Consider the following 16,364-nt stretch of genomic DNA (forward strand, 5'->3'; position numbering starts at 1 on the left):
TTGCAACTGTTGACATTTCAGAATATTGTTATATACAAAGGCACACCTATGAGTAAAAATGCTCATAGGCATGTATGTGCAAATGGGTGCATACAGTTTGTGAATTTGTTGAGATTAAAATTTTTTTAACCATTAAAAAACAAAATAAACATAAGCTGACTTAAATATGCTTCCAAATTCAAAGTAGTAATAATAAAAGAGATAGTAATATTGTTCTAATCTACTTACATGCCGTTAGAAGGATTGCGTTGCAACTTAGTTGTTGTCATATTAGTACGTCCAAATTATGCTAATTGGTTTGTTAGGATAGTGATAGGGTAAACAGACATGTTACGTAGGTTAAAACACAGTAAGATTTCCTTCAGGATCCATTCCAAATTCGAAATCTTACTGTGTTTTAACCTACGTAACATGTCTGTTTACCCTATCACTATCCTAACAAACCAATTAGCATAATTTGGACGTACTAATATGACAACAACTAAGTTGCAACGCAATCCTTGTAACGGCATGTAAGTAGATTAGAACAATATTACTATCTCTTTTATTATTACTACTTTGAATTTGGAAGCATATTTAAGTCAGCTTATGTTTATTTTGTTTTTTAATGGTTAAAAAAATTTTAATCTCAACAAATTCACAAACTGTATGCACCCATTTGCACATACATGCCTATGAGCATTTTTACTCATAGGTGTGCCTTTGTATATAACAATATTCTGAAATGTCAACAGTTGCAAACCTTTATTTCTAAAAAATTTTTATAAAATTTTTTAAATTTGGCTTTCTATTAACATCTCTTCAATCAGACACTGTTCTAACACAGGTTTTCTCTTATTGTAGCATTTAACTACTTGTAACGCCGACCTGAAGATGATCTGTATATTGTAGAGATCGAAACCGGTCGTCAAAGTATAATTAAATGATTGTGAGTATGTCTGTGTTTCATTACTATATTTAATATGGACTCACATATGCAACCCATTCAATATTTTATAAAATGTGATTTGAATTTTTGACTCCGATAGGGGGTCATGCGCAACTGGCTAAGAATATCTAGTGTATCGCTGACTGGCTCCAATCGGCACAAGACAAATTAAAACGTTCTTCTAGAAAAATAATTATAGAACGGAATTTTAGTAAAAGTAAGTTTATTTATTTTATAAAAGCCAGAAATTTGATTCACATATCGCCGGTCCGGAATAAGAATGACGTAACTGCAAAAAGCCAAATTTCTCAAGAGAGCAAAAAAAGATTTTTAAATATTTAAAATGGTGATTAAATGAGGAGTAATCATCCAGGATCATCAGTATGGAGTTTATTCTTACAATGACTGATTTTATTTTTATCCCTGTTGGTTTGAATTTCATTATCTCAATTTAATCCCCCATTCTCATCCCTTTTTACAGTTTCGTCATTCTTCATCTAAAAATTTTTAAATATTTAAAATCGCGATTAAATAAAGTATGACCGTCCGGAATATCAGAATGGCCTTTATTCTTACAATGATGGCTTCTAGTTTCATCCCTATTAGTTCGAATTTCATTATCTTAATTTAATCCCCCCGTGGACATTATAACAAGAACCAGGGCGAGAACTGCGGAAATCCTAACCGATCTAGTAGCAGCAGCAGAACTAATGGGGTCACATATAAATCAAAATAAAACAAAATTTATGGCGACCAACACAAACACAAGAGCTGGAAATGTTGATGCAGATCTAATCATCAATGACCAAAACTTTGAAGCGGTCAAAGAGTTCATATATCTAGGGACATCGGTTAACCCCAATAATGACACATCTGAGGAAATAAGAAGGCGAATAATAATTGCAAACAGGTGTTATTATGGTCTATCAAAGTACTTATCTAACAAACGTCTGCCTCAAAAAACTCATATAAGGCTGTATAGAACATTGATAGTCCCCGTTCTCACATATGGTTCGGAGGCATGGACGCTAACTAAAACAGATGAATCCGCTCTATAAATTTTTGAAAGAAAAGTACTACGTAAGATATTCGGAGCGGTTTGTGAGAACGGAATATGGAGGCGTAGATATAACTTTGAACTGCAGAATATCTACAAGCAAACGTTTGGTGGAAAAGATATTATCACTATAATTAAGCGAAATCGCCTGCAGTGGGCAGGACATGTAGCCCGAGCCCCTGAATCGAACATGATAAAAAGGATTCGAACAGCTCAACCCGTGGGAATGAGAAGACGGGGTAGACCAAAGTTGAGGTGGATGGACGGGGTAACACAAGAGCCTAGAAGATCGGAGTCGGCAACTGGAAGGTGCAGGTAAGGGACAGAACAGAATGGCGTAGAACGCTTGAGAAGGTCGAGGCCCTCTAGGGGCTGTAGCACCAGGATGATGATGATTAATTTAATCCCCCCATTTTCAACCCTATCTACAATTGCGTCATTCTTGATCTTAAACTTTTTTTGTACAAAAAAACTATTTTTAAATATTTATAATATGTCGTTTATTCCTACTGCGATGGCTTTTAATTTCATCACTATTGGTTCGAATTTCATTAACTTAATTTAATCCCCCCATTTTCAACCCTATCTACAATTGCGTCATTCTTGATCTTAAATTTTTTTTGTAAGTACAAAAAAAACTATTTTTAAATATTTATATGTCGTTTATTCTTACAGCGATGGCTTTTAATTTCATCCCTATTGGTCCGAATTTCATTATCTTAATTTAGTCCCCCCCCCCATTTTCAACCCTATTTACAGTTGCGTCATTATTCATCTGAAACAGTCTAAAATGGTGTGTATTTCAATGACGACGCAACTACCCTGTAGTGGTTCAGCACATAGTGACGGTTCTGTCGCTTTTGTATCATCTTTACACAATATTATAGAAGTTAATTACGCAATAAACAGGAATTGACAAAATTTGCAGTCATTCTGGACCGGCGATATGATCAATTTCAAAGCATTCTTTAACACAAAATCTGGGTTGACTAGGTCATTTTTCGCAGTGAAATGTTGTCTGCTTTCTAATTTTGTTTTCGCAGCGTATTTTGGAACGGTTTCTCTTTGTTCGTCCCTTATTGACCATAGGAATTGTTGAAATACTATATCTGGAGAAAAGTTTTTGTGGATTTTTAAGCAAAAGTTGCTGTTTTTTACACTTTGAAGGGCCCGGCATACTTTCCGCCATTTTGAATCACAATACTACCACTGCAAAGAACTGGTAAAAATTTTTGACTCTTTGAAACGGTGCCGAAATCATTAATGTTTTATCTTTTATTTTTTTTTGGTTTTATGATATGATTTATAGTACGCCCCTGGTATCGATACATTTATCATTTCCAGTAAATTGGCAGATATAATGTTTTTTCGTTGAAGGACTGTCGAGTAGTTACGTTTGGGCCGTCAAGTAGTTACGTTGGAGCTGTAAAGAAGTCAAGTTTGAGTTAGCCTCGGAGGTCTGCAGGGTTGCAGTACCTGAAAGGTAGAATTTCCATTTTTAGTTTGTGTAAGGTGAAGTTATTGTGCAATTTTATTGCGGAAGTCTTTGTGTTGGTCTGTGGTCTTTGTGTTCCACTATGGTGTAAGCAAGTTAGACCACCGCGTTTCTAGGCGAACGCGACTACTTATACCAATGCGGTATACAGGGTGTCCCGAAAAGATTGGTCATAAATTATACCACAGATTCTGGAGTCGAAAATAGGTTGATTGAACCTCACTTACCTATATACAATAGTACACACAAAAAAAGTTACAGCCCTTTGAAGGTACAAAATGAAAATCGATTTTTTTTCATATATCGAAAACTCTTAGAGATTTTTTATTGAAAATGGACATGTGGTATTCTTATGGCAGCAGCATCTTAAATAAAAATTAAAGTAAAATTTTTGTACCCCATACAAATTTTATGGGGGTTTTGTTCCCTTAAACCTCCCCCCCCCCCCCAAACTTTTGTGTACGTTCCAATTTAATTTTTATTGTGGCACCATTAGTTAAACACACTGTTTTTAAAACATTTTTGCCTCTTAGGACTTTTTCGATAAGCCAGTGTTTATTAAGATATTTTGAATGTTTATCGAATCCACCACATATTTGTATATGGTTAAGTACGATTATAAAGACTTGTTAATAATCTGAAAATGTATGTATAATTTACATTTTTAGGTAAATTTTGAAAAAGAAGCCACATCTCGATAAAAGGTGACTTATCAAAAAAAGACTAAGAGGCAAAAAAGTTTTAAAAACACTGTGTTTAACTAATGGTACCACAATAATAGTTTAATTGGAACGTACACAAACATGGGGGGGGGGGTTTAAAGGAACAAAACTCCCATAAAAATTTTATGTAAATATATTAAAAAAGAAGCCGCATCTCGATAAAAACTCGCTTATCGAAAAAATACTAAGAGGCAAAAAAGTTTTAAAAACGTTGTGTTTAACTAATGGTACCACAATAAAGAATAAATCGGAACGTACACAAAAGTTTGGGGAGGTTTAAAGGAAAAAACCCCCATAAAATTTTTTTGGGATAGAAAAACTTCACGATAATTTTGGTTTAAGATGTTTTTGCCATATGAATGATACATGTTCATTTTCAATAAAAAATCTTGAATAGTTTTCGATATATTGGAAAAAATCGATTTTCATTTTGTAACTTCAAAGGGCTATAACTTTTTTTATGAGCACATTTGTACTAAGGTAAGTCAGGTTCAATCGAACTATTTTTGACTCCAGAATGTGTGGTATAATTTATGACCAATCTTTTCGGGACACCCTGTATAATCTTTTCGGGTGCAGGCAGGAGTTAGAAGTTTTTTTTGTGTTAGCGGTTTCTGACATCTTAGTTAAAGCGTGGAGTTGCTTATATAGTTTTTTTTTTGATCCCGTTTAATATACGAAAGGACTAATGAGTTCTTCAATATTTTTGTTCGAGCAGTGCCGATTTGTTTTAACAAATAAAGGTTGAATTTTTCTATAAACTATGGAAATAACCATTCATTGATGCACTTTTAATGTATCTACATATTCCTTTGTAAAGTGACATTTAGTGAAGTGAACTGTGCTTTGGACTTAAAACCAACCAAGAGAAGATACAGGACTAGTACAAGGTATTTTTTTTGTAAACATGATCTCTTTATGTAAAGTCGCAAGAGATCACAGGTCTTTTTAATTTTATTTTATTTTGTTTCAATAAAAAAGTTTGGTTTATTGCAAAATATTATCTATTATTGTCTTTTCCCTTTCTCTTGTTTCGTAAGTACAACAAAGATTTAGCTGAGTAAAGACATAGATAAGGTAAGCCACGCCATAAGTATTTTATATACAGTGATAAGCGCCAATAACCGGCAAAATAGCGCAAAAGATGGAAAACATAATACATTGCGAAACGAAAAGAGATAAAACAAGTGGAGATGGAAATGATCTTTATAAACGTATAAATTAACATTACATTCATGATTTCCCACCTTTAGACGTATCAGAGGAGTATGAGAACTGTCACTGTGACAGTAGATTTTTATAAAATACTCCTGTCACAGACTTCTAAAGTTGAGAAACTATGTAATGTAATGTTAATTTACACGTTTATAACGATACTTTCCACCTCCACTAGTGTCATCTCTTTTTGTTTCGCAACGTATTGTTTTCCATCTTTTGCGCTATTTTGCCGGTTATTAGCACGCTCATCACTGTATTATGTATTGACTAGGTTTTTGTTTAATTTTTGACTTAGCTATATTTTATTTCTTTGATTTTTCTATTTTTTTTTATTTCCAAGCTAATAAGAGCATAATAATAACATCCCGTTAAGAACCACGCCCGTGTCTCTTCCGTTACTGAGCAACAGAAGGACATGTTCTTCAAATTCTTAACACGTTCACGTCCCCTTATATGAGATATCAACATCTTGTCAAAGTCTATTTTCCATTACAGTAGACTCGCGATTATCCGAGGTAACTGGGACCGTGACTACCTCGGATACGGAAAAACTCGGTTAACACTGAGATTGGTTATATTGATAGAAAAACACGTGAATAATCATAACTGTGGATATTGTAATGACAAAATTAATACAGTACTGTCTATAAAAGATAAAAACATTTACCGTATCAATATTACTGTTTAAAAAATTATTTGATTTTGCATAAGCTTTGCTCCTCTTTTTGATTTTGAGGCGGCGATGTTGCGCCATGTTTGAAAATTGTAACTCACCTGTTCTGACTTTTGCCTCGGTTAACCGAGGGGCTCGGATGACCGAGACTCGGATAATCGCGAGTCTACTGTATTTCTACAGGGTGAATTTCGTCGTAACATATATTTTTGTCGCGGCAGCGTGTTAATAGTGTTATACAAATAGCGTCCATTCGTGGGACTGCTATACAAGTGACACAGCCAACGTGTGGGCCTTGTCTTCTTTTTGAATTCTTATTAGCTTTCACAATATTTTTTATTATTATTTTCGTCTATTCTTTATTACAGTTTTCGTTACATTTTTATTTGCCTTCATTTGATCATAATTTTTATGATCAGCTGACATTATCATACATATCTGAAATATCTCATGATATTTCCGATCGAACGTCGACCTTTTGCTCACAGCTGGTTTTATAGTATGAGAGCTTGCGACATCGTGACTGATTGATTTTTGGTATAATGCGTATTTTTTGCTGTTTTTTTTTTGTGACTTACCTAATGACTTACGATCAAGAGAAGGGATATTAATTTATTGCTTTGTGTTTCTTATTTTACAATGTATTGTAAAAAGCTGTTTTTTCGTTAACATAACGAAGAAAACTTTGTAAAACCTTTTTTGTATTTGATCTAATAAAAACATTCAGCTAATTTTGATTTTAGACAGTAATTTTTTGTCTAAAATAACGTAACTTTATTAATATACACTGCTCAATTTTATTTTCATGTTTTTGTCGTTAATATTTTCATTTTCGACTTTAGTTTATTTTTGAATAACGATTTTGAGATATTTTCTTATCATTTAACAGGGCCGGCGATAACGGCCCTGCAAGGGATGCACTGCAGGCGGGCGCCCCTGTTTGGGGGGCGCCAAAATGAACTTTTTTCTGCGGGTACTATACAAAATACTAATGTAAAAGAAACCGGAGGGCGCCTATGCTAGTTTTGCAGGCGGGCGCCTTATACCCTAGCGCCGGTACTACATTTAACAGATTAATTTTTAGGTAAAGCCTATATGTTTGTTTTGTCATTTTGTTGACGTATTTTTTGGAATCTGTTGAGATGTTCGACGGATTAATAATCTGTTAGAGGTTTGATAATTGTTTTTTTTTTTTAGTTATTTTATGTTACGGTCAGAAATGTTTTTTTAAGTTTTATTTGTAGGGGATCTGCTTCGTAAACGTTGTTTCGTCTTTTGAATAGTTACGTATTTGTCGGCTACATGAAGCAATGGGTATTATTGTGAATTTTCCTGCATGTTTAATTTTGTCTTTTGTGGTCGATTGTAGTACCTACTTATTTTATTTTTAACCTCAATATTTGTGGTTTGTTTTTTGTTTTCTTAAGAGACTTTCTGAAATTTTTCAGGGCCTACAGTGTTTTGAGATAGAGTTTTTGTTTCGATGGTAGATTTCCTGGAGGAATTTATACGTTCGATATTTTTGTTTCGATGATGGATTTCCGGGAGGAATATATACGTTCGATATTTTTTGTTTCGATGATGGATTTCCGGGAGGAATCTATACGTTCGATATTTTTGTTTGATGCAAGTTCGTCTGACATTCTTAGCAATCGTTTTTATTTTGAGTTGACACTTTTGTGTTCTGATGTGCTTGTTGGAACAAATTTTTGGGTGTAGCCCAAAACTTATTTTGTGTTTATTTGTTTGTTAACTCACCTTTTGTTATACCACCTTGATAGTTTTGAACTACATTAGTTTGACCCAGTAAGGACGTGTACTGTTCTTTATTTTATTTTACGTCTTTTGAAGTTTTGCTGACGGATGGTAAACATTTTCTTTGTTTTTGTTTGCTTTGGTTTGCTCTTGCTTGTGGGGCCTATGAGTTTCGACCTCTTTTGTTGGTAGAAGTTGTTGTTTGGCAGTGTGAACGACCAGACACTGGGAAAGGTTAGGGCATTGATCTGGGATATGCTCGCCAGTTGGCCCATCGGAAAGAGAAGTTGTTCATGGTTGGAATCCAGCAACAGATCCAGTGCTTTTCGGAATTCTTGCGCTTTATTAGTAAACTTATCACAAGCATATCTCTGAATCCAACCAGGTTGTGAAAATGTCTTGCTGTTCAGTTAATTTTAGTTTGTGTAAAATCACAATTTTTATTTTTGGACAGAACCGTAATTGGCAATTTCAAATCTGTTTTATTATGAAGAATAGTTATTAAAGTGTTCTTTATTTTCTTTTTAGTTTTTGACTTTATTGATTTATATGACTGCTTGCCTATTTCTTTCGTTGGTTTTGTTCTTTTATAAAATTATTTTTGCGCCTTTGCGTACCTTATCTTCAATATTTTTTTTTGCCCGTGTTACAGGAAAAGTTACACTTATGTGAACTTTGTCCTATTTTGTGTAAATATTTTTGTACATATATTGTTATGCTCTGTATTTCTCTCTTGTTATGAGATTGATCAGCAAATTCTTATTTTGATTAATTACTTAATTATTTTAATTATTACTTATGTAAAACAAAACCAAAATTAAATTAAATTTTCTAATAAATTTTATTCTCAGGGCTATTTTAATTTTAATGCCTTACCTTTGGTTTGTGGCTTCTAGTATCTCTAGTTGCTTACTTCATCTAGGGACAAAACAGGGAAATTAAACACACTCGATGTCATATAAATGTTGTAAATATTTTTTTATTTATCCAATATACCATAAATATTAGATTTAAAAATTATACTAAAATTTAATTCTGTTGCAACTATTTCTCATCTAATAAATTAAGCTCTAATTCTGATATCTCCTTTGTTTTAACAAAAATTTTATTTAAATAATTCATTAGACTATTCTTGCAAAAAATACTAAAATTTACTTTTCTCTTTTGGAATTCACTACTTAATTCTTCTTTAAATTTTGGAATGACTAAATTATGGTATAGAACTGCTCAATACAAAAATAAACAAATATGGTGTGGATATAAAACAAACTCTCACCGTTTCACAAAAATTCTGACTAACCTTTTGTTTCCTCTTTACTTCTTCCTGGATTACGTAGTCCTTGATTCTCCCACACGTGCTCCTAGGATGTAGCGAAAGGTCCTTCTCGTCCAAACTGCTTCACCAATAAACAAACAACGGGACTCGCTCGAAATCTCTATTCAGTTTTCTCTCTGCTTGATATCTTGTGCAATTGATACCCACCGGCTACTCGTTCTAGACAGAAAACAGGAATCTCCTCGAACACAAGAAAAATTAACTTCTCAACTCGGTCAACGATTTCGTTTCACCACGATTCTACTCGCAAAGGCAAATTTCACCACTTTTTAAAAGACCGACTTCTCACTTTTTAAAAACTGGACTGTACTCTCCAGATATTCATTACACAGTGACCATTTTTTCTCTCCTCAAACTCAGACTCAACACTATCATCCCCACCATCTATCTTTCTCCGCCAGTCACAAACATCCTCTCTACCCACTACATCCATATTTTCATTTCTTAAATACCAATTTATTTTGTATACAACTTTTCCATTTTGTTAAATTCTAGGAGATACCAAATTACTTTCGTTGTTTCAAAATGCTAAATAAAAAGCCTTATATTCTAAACTCAATAAATTTGTTTATTGTCTCTCCTTCTACGAATCATTTACAAATGTCCTATTGTCGATTCCAAAGCGAAATAAAATGTACTTTCTAATCTTCCGCACCATTGTCTAAGTTCGTTCAGAGAACCATTAACAAACCACCTTAACGATTTCACTTTCCGCGAAAACACTGTTTACTAACTAAATTATAATATTTACAATTTTTGGTCATATACAGGACGATGAAAATCTATGATCTCGTGGTCTCTGATATAAATTTATTTTCTAAATTTTTCCCATAAAAAATTATACAACAATATGTTACGTTTTTGTTTATTTTTATATTATCAGATTTTGGTTCTTGCTACCCCGATAGAGACGTTACAATAGTAATGGGAGATCTAAATGCAAAAATCGGTAGAGGAAGTCAAGGTGATTTTATTGGAAACTTTGGACTGGGCACTCGTAACGAGAGAGGAGAAAGATTGGCTCAATTCTGCCAAGAGACCGATTTTATTGTCACGAATACTTATTATGATCTGCCGACCAGGAGACTCTATACATGGAAATCACCAGCAGACAACCAACATAACGTCATCAGAAACTAAATTGACTACCTTCTCATCTGCAAACGATACCGAAATTCCATAAAATCAGTAAAATCATACCCTGGAGCTGATGTGAGATCAGATCACAACCCAGTTGTAGGAAGGTTTAGAATTAATCTAAAGAAGCCTGTGGTTAAAACTAAAGTAGAGACGATACAAGTATCTCGTTTGAGAGATCCATCAACAAAAGAGCAAGTCACACTAAAAATTAAAGAAGAGCTCACCAAAATAGAAATTATTCCTACTGAAGATGCGAACAGGAAATGGCACATGTTAAAAGATGCTCTTATCCGCACATGTGAGACAACACTTACACCTAAACTAATTAAGAATAAAAATGAATGGATGACCGAGGAGATTCTAGATCTCATGGAAGCAAGGCGATCTTATAAAACCAAAGACAAAAACATGTATAATATTATACACACAGAAATAAGGAGAAAGATCAGAGAGGCAAAGGAAAGATGGTATAGTGACAGATGCGCAGAGATTGAACAGTTGGTAGAGAAACATGATAACTTAAACCTTCATAAGAAAATTAGTGAAATAACAGGCACTAATATTAAGAAAAAATCAAACATACTGCTGGATAAAAACGGAAAAATAATTATAGACGTCGGTGAAAGGCTTAAAAGATGGCAGGAATATATTCAAGAGCTATTTAAAGACGAACGGACTGAAACAGTACTAGAGCAGGAAAAGTTCGACAACGGCCCAGACATAACAGAAGATGAGGTACTAGAGGCGATAAAGCGAACAAAGAACAACAAGGCAACAGGTCCTGACCAAATACCTGTAGACATAATACGGTTAATAGAGGACCAGCAAATTGGAATATTGGTCGACTTATTTAATACAATATACAGTACAGGAATCATTCCCAGAGATTGGCTGCTGTCAACGTTCATAACACTGCCAAAAAAACCAAATGCAAAAGAATGCCAAGACCACCGGATAATAAGTTTAATGAGTCATACACTCAAAATATTTTTAAAAATTATACACCGGAGAATACATAACAAACTTGAGCACGACATAAGCGACACGCAATTTGGATTTAGAAATGCAATGGGAACGAGGGAAGCCCTGTTCGCTGTAAATGTACTTGTGCAAAGGTGCATGGATGTTAATCAGCCAGTATATATGTGTTTCTTGGATTACAACAAAGCCTTCGATAAGGTCAGACATAACCGCCTTATCGAATTACTTGAAAAGAAAAACTTAGATATGAGGGACATCAGGATCATTAGCGCTATCTATTATAATCAGATCGCTGTGGTAAAAGAGAACAACGCCTTTTCAAATGAAATACGTATTGAGAGGGGCGTCAGACAGGGCTGTGTCCTGTCTCCTACTTTGTTTAATTTGTATTCAGAGGAAATAATCCAGGAAGCACTAGAAGACCTAACCACGGGAATAAAAGTAAATGGGCGACCAATCAATAATATACGGTTTGCCGACGACACTATTTTATTAGCCGAATGTCTTGAGGATTTACAACAAATGGTTGACAGAGTGGTAGAAGTCAGCCAAGAAAACGGACTGTCCCTAAACACAAAAAAGACACAAAAAGTTCAACAGCGCCAAGAAAGCATAACAATACATGGAGAACAAATTAAAAAGGTTGAAAAATATAAATATCTGGGTACAATAATTAATGAAACTAATGAGTACACAGAAGAGATTAAAGCAAGAATAGGACAGGCAAGAAATGCTTTCAACAAACTAAAAAAAGTACTCTGTAGCAGGGACATTACAATTTCTTTAAAGATAAGACTTCTGAGATGCTACGTGTTCTCCGTATTATTCTATGGGTTGGAGGCTTGGACATTAAAGAAGGATGTTTCGGACAGATTAGAAGCCTTCGAGTTATGGGCCTACAGAAGAATATTAAGAATAAGTTGGGTGGATAGAGTCACGAATATCGAGGTGTTGAGAAGAATGGGAAAAGATAAAGAGATTTTAAATACAATTAAAGTCAGAAAACTGCAATATCTGGGACATGTTATGAGGGGCGAGCGTTATAACTTGTTACAATTGATAATGCAAGGAAGAATACAGGGTAGAAGGAGTCGCGGAAGAAGACGCATCTCCTGGTTAAACAATTTGAGAGCTTGGTTTAATTGCACTTCTGCTGATCTCTTTAGAGCAGCGGTGTCGAAAGTGCGAATTGCCGTGATGGTTGCCAACCTTCTTAGAGGAGATGGCACATGAAGAAGAAGAAGACCCCGACCAAACTCTGTATTGTTTTTTAGGGTGTTAGTAAAACTTAGTCTTATTTTATTTTTTTATATATAAATTTTTGAAATTCAACTGGTTTCCTTGTGGGAACCATAAATATACAAAAATAGAAACGTAAAAGGAAAGATAGTTAAGTCAAAAATTAAACAAAAACCTAGTCAATACAAAATATAAAATACTTATGGCGTGACTTACCTTATCTATGTCTTTACTCAGCTAAATCTTTGTTGTACTTACGAATCAAGAGAAAGGGAAAAGACAATAATAAATAATATTTTGCAATGAACCAAACTTTTTTATTGAAACAAAATAGAATAAAATCAAAAATATCTGCGATCTCTTGCGACTTTACATGAAGAGATCATGTTTACCAAAAAGAAAATAAAAAGTTTACAAAATAAATACCTTGTACTAGTCCTGTATCTTCTCTTGGTTGATTTTAAGTCCAAGGCACAGTTCTTTTCACTAAATGTGGACACTTCACTTTACAAAGGAATAGATATATTAAAAGTACATCAATAAATGGTTGTTTCCATAGTTTATAGAAAAATTCAGCCATTATTTCTTAAAACAAATCGGCACTGCTCGAACAAAAATATTAAAGAACTCATTAGTTCTTTCGTATATTAAACGGGATCAAAAAAATATATAAGCAATTCAATGCTTTAACTATGATGTCAGAAACTGCTAACACAAAAAGAACTCCTAGCTCCTGCCTGCATCCGAAAAGATTATATACCGCATTGGTATAAGTAGTCTCGTTCGCCTAGAAACAGCGAAAACGCGGTGGTCTAACTTGCTTAAATCATAGTGGAACACTTTAGCTCCAACACAAAGACTTCTGCAATAAAATTGCACAATAACTACACCTTACACAAACTTAAAATGGAAATTCAACCTTTCATGTAGGTACTGCAACCCTGCAGTTTCCTCCGTGGCTAACTCAAACTTGACTTCTTTACAGCTCCAACGTAACTACTTGACGGCTCAAACGTAACTCTTGACGGCCCAAACGTAACTACTCGACAGTCCTTCAACGAAAAAACATTATGTCTGCCAATTTACTGGGAATAATAAATGTATCGATACCAGGGGCGTACTATAAAATCATATCATAAAACCAGAAAAATAAATGATAAAACATAATGATTTCGGCACCGTTTCTCAGCCTCCCCCACGATTTCAACTTGGTGCAAACCACAGATTGAAATCGGAACCAAGACCAAAAAACTGAAACGGTCAAAACAAAAAAGAAGAAGACTAACATAATGTAATCTGAAGACAGAAAAGTTAAACTAGATATTCGACTTGACGAGTCGACTCCAGGTGCGTTTCGTTGGATCTTAAGCACAACTACCAATGGCAGATGTCAAGAAGAAACCTTCTTAACAAAATCAATCCAACCAAAATAGAAAGAACCGACTCAAAACAAGAAACAAAATAAACAAAAGCAAACTACAAAATAAGCAATTCGTTACAGTGAGTCCACTGGCAACAAAAGAACAAAGCAAAACTAAATAAGCTCAACGTGGTTCGGGTGTAGTTCGATTGAACTCTTTAGGCGCGCTGCTAACAAAGTCGCAGTGGCCTTGATGATTTCCAATCTCCGCTAGGAATGGCACGTGAAGAAGAAGTTCAATGATAAACTGCATTCTCTCAGCGCAAGGTCTATGTGCTGATATGTCACGTTGAGTCTTTTGTACACATAATATATCACATTTGTGAGTTACACAGTTCAGACAAAATTTCCTGTTTATTAGAAGTAATACCCTCAATGTTTATGGTCATTGTCAATGTAGGCTCTGAGAAGAGCCGTTGATTCTCGCTTGTTTGTTCGGATCCAGTGGTGGAAGGATTAGCCGCCCGAGGGGCGTTTCCAGAGAGCGCCAGTGACATTTTCATTTTGTTCTTAGAATTCATTTGCGTGGAGGCTCAGTGCTCCCCCCCCCCCCAGGAACCAGCCGACTTAAATCAAGGAAAATGTTTATGAGAAATGTCGGCGTCGAACCACCCGAACTGTTCCCCCTACATCCAGAATAACCTAATGGGATGAACCTGGCGCACACTCAACCGCATACGCACATGTGTTGCCTCTGTAAAACAGAACCTCATTAAATGGGGCATCAAGACAAATAACGACGCACTTTTATTCCAATACTCTGTCCTGTCCTTTTTTCCTTCACCTAGAACAGCCAAAATGGACTGGTATCTACGTCTTTCAAATTTTCGATACGGCATTCAACCAGTAGAGCCATCTTGTTGGGAGTTCTCTCCAAATTCAGTATGTACCTACCGGTTTATTCATCCTCTGTTGCATTCTTACGAAAACCTAATAGCGGGTAGCCATTTGCACTTAGAGTTTGAACTGTAGAAAAAACAAAAATAGTGTAGGATATACCTACGCGTAGGTATATAATTTACCTTAATCTAATAGCTAATAACTTCAACAAATAACTAAAGTCTAATAACTTCAACATTAAAAATTATTCACATTTCCTTAAAACTCACGACATAATAGTTATTTATGATTGTGTTAAAAGTACAATTTTAAGGCACGCATGTGAAAGTTTGCACAATAAGCGAAGCGAATTCTGCAATTCATATGAGTGTCTTAAAAATGTACTTTTTAACACGTATATCATACAATATTTTTTCTACAAACGTTATAAATTTATAAAATACAATATTTTTGTTAATTGCTGAAACCTATGACCCGTAAAAGGTAGTCTAACTGGTTGTCTACACTCGAGGGGAATGTCTAAAAATTCTTAGCGAAAATATTATACCGGTACATAAACTTGTTTTTTCTACAAACGTGTTAAAAATGCAATAATACAGTTTAAATTAAATTTTAAAAAAACCTTTTAAACCACCTTTTTTAAATTGCGTAAGTTGTAAATACTAAGCACTATGTGTAAAGGCCGCGTCCCACCATCAAATAATTTGATCAAACTGGTTTGGGCAAACTGAAAGTGACAGTTAGTGACGTCACATCCTGAGTGTTCATTGCCGATAATAATGAAAAATTTTAAATTTAAATAAAGTACAAACAAGTTAGACAACTCAATACAAAAAATTTGATCAAACTAGACTGATAGTAAGAGCACAGATTTTTAGAATTTCAAAAAAAACTGCAATTGTGACGTCACTTTGAGTACTTCCGAAGTTTGCTCAAACTGTTTGATCAAATTATTTGATGGTGAGACGCGGCCTTTATAGTGCTTTAAAAGTAGCATTTTTAACGCTCCTATGGAGTGCTAAAAATTGCATTTTTAACACGGTTGTAGAAAAAAACAAGTTAGGTTCAACAGATTTTCTGGGATTCCGATTCGACAATCACCTGACATGGACTGATCATATTAAAAAAATTACCTTATCGAAGCATCAACACCATTTCTGAAGAACTATTGTGATTGTGACTTTCATGGTTGATGCGGCTTTATGTAAAATAAAAAAAAGAAATGTGCCTATAAAAAAATATATCCTAAAAAATTTAAGTGAGGTTAGAAATTGTCGGCGACAAAACCTGAAATTGCAGAACACGCATGCGCACTTTTAAATAATATAAATAATATCGGTAATAGGTAAATATACAACGTATATTTACCTAGTATAAGTTAATAATTAGTTATTAATATTAATTAAAAGTAAATATACCTTGTTTAACGGTATTATTTATATTTAAGTGAGTCGGCGACAATTTGTCAACTCTACCCGCGAACGCACCTTTATTCTTTATCTAGGATTAAATTGGTAACACTTATTTATGACACTTGGACTTGACACGTGACACTTCAGA

At 34.4% G+C, this 16,364-nt stretch overlaps 1 protein-coding gene across 1 annotated transcript in view; it reads left to right on the forward strand.

Annotated features, from left to right (window-relative positions):
* The window catches only part of LOC126880502 (zinc finger protein 664-like), an 80,981-nt gene that overhangs the window by 51,451 nt on the left and 13,166 nt on the right, over nt 1-16,364 (forward strand). The gene's annotated exons all lie outside the window — the stretch shown is intronic.

This window comes from Diabrotica virgifera, chromosome 2 (genome assembly GCF_917563875.1).
Source record: "Diabrotica virgifera virgifera chromosome 2, PGI_DIABVI_V3a".
NCBI lineage: Eukaryota > Metazoa > Arthropoda > Insecta > Coleoptera > Chrysomelidae > Diabrotica > Diabrotica virgifera.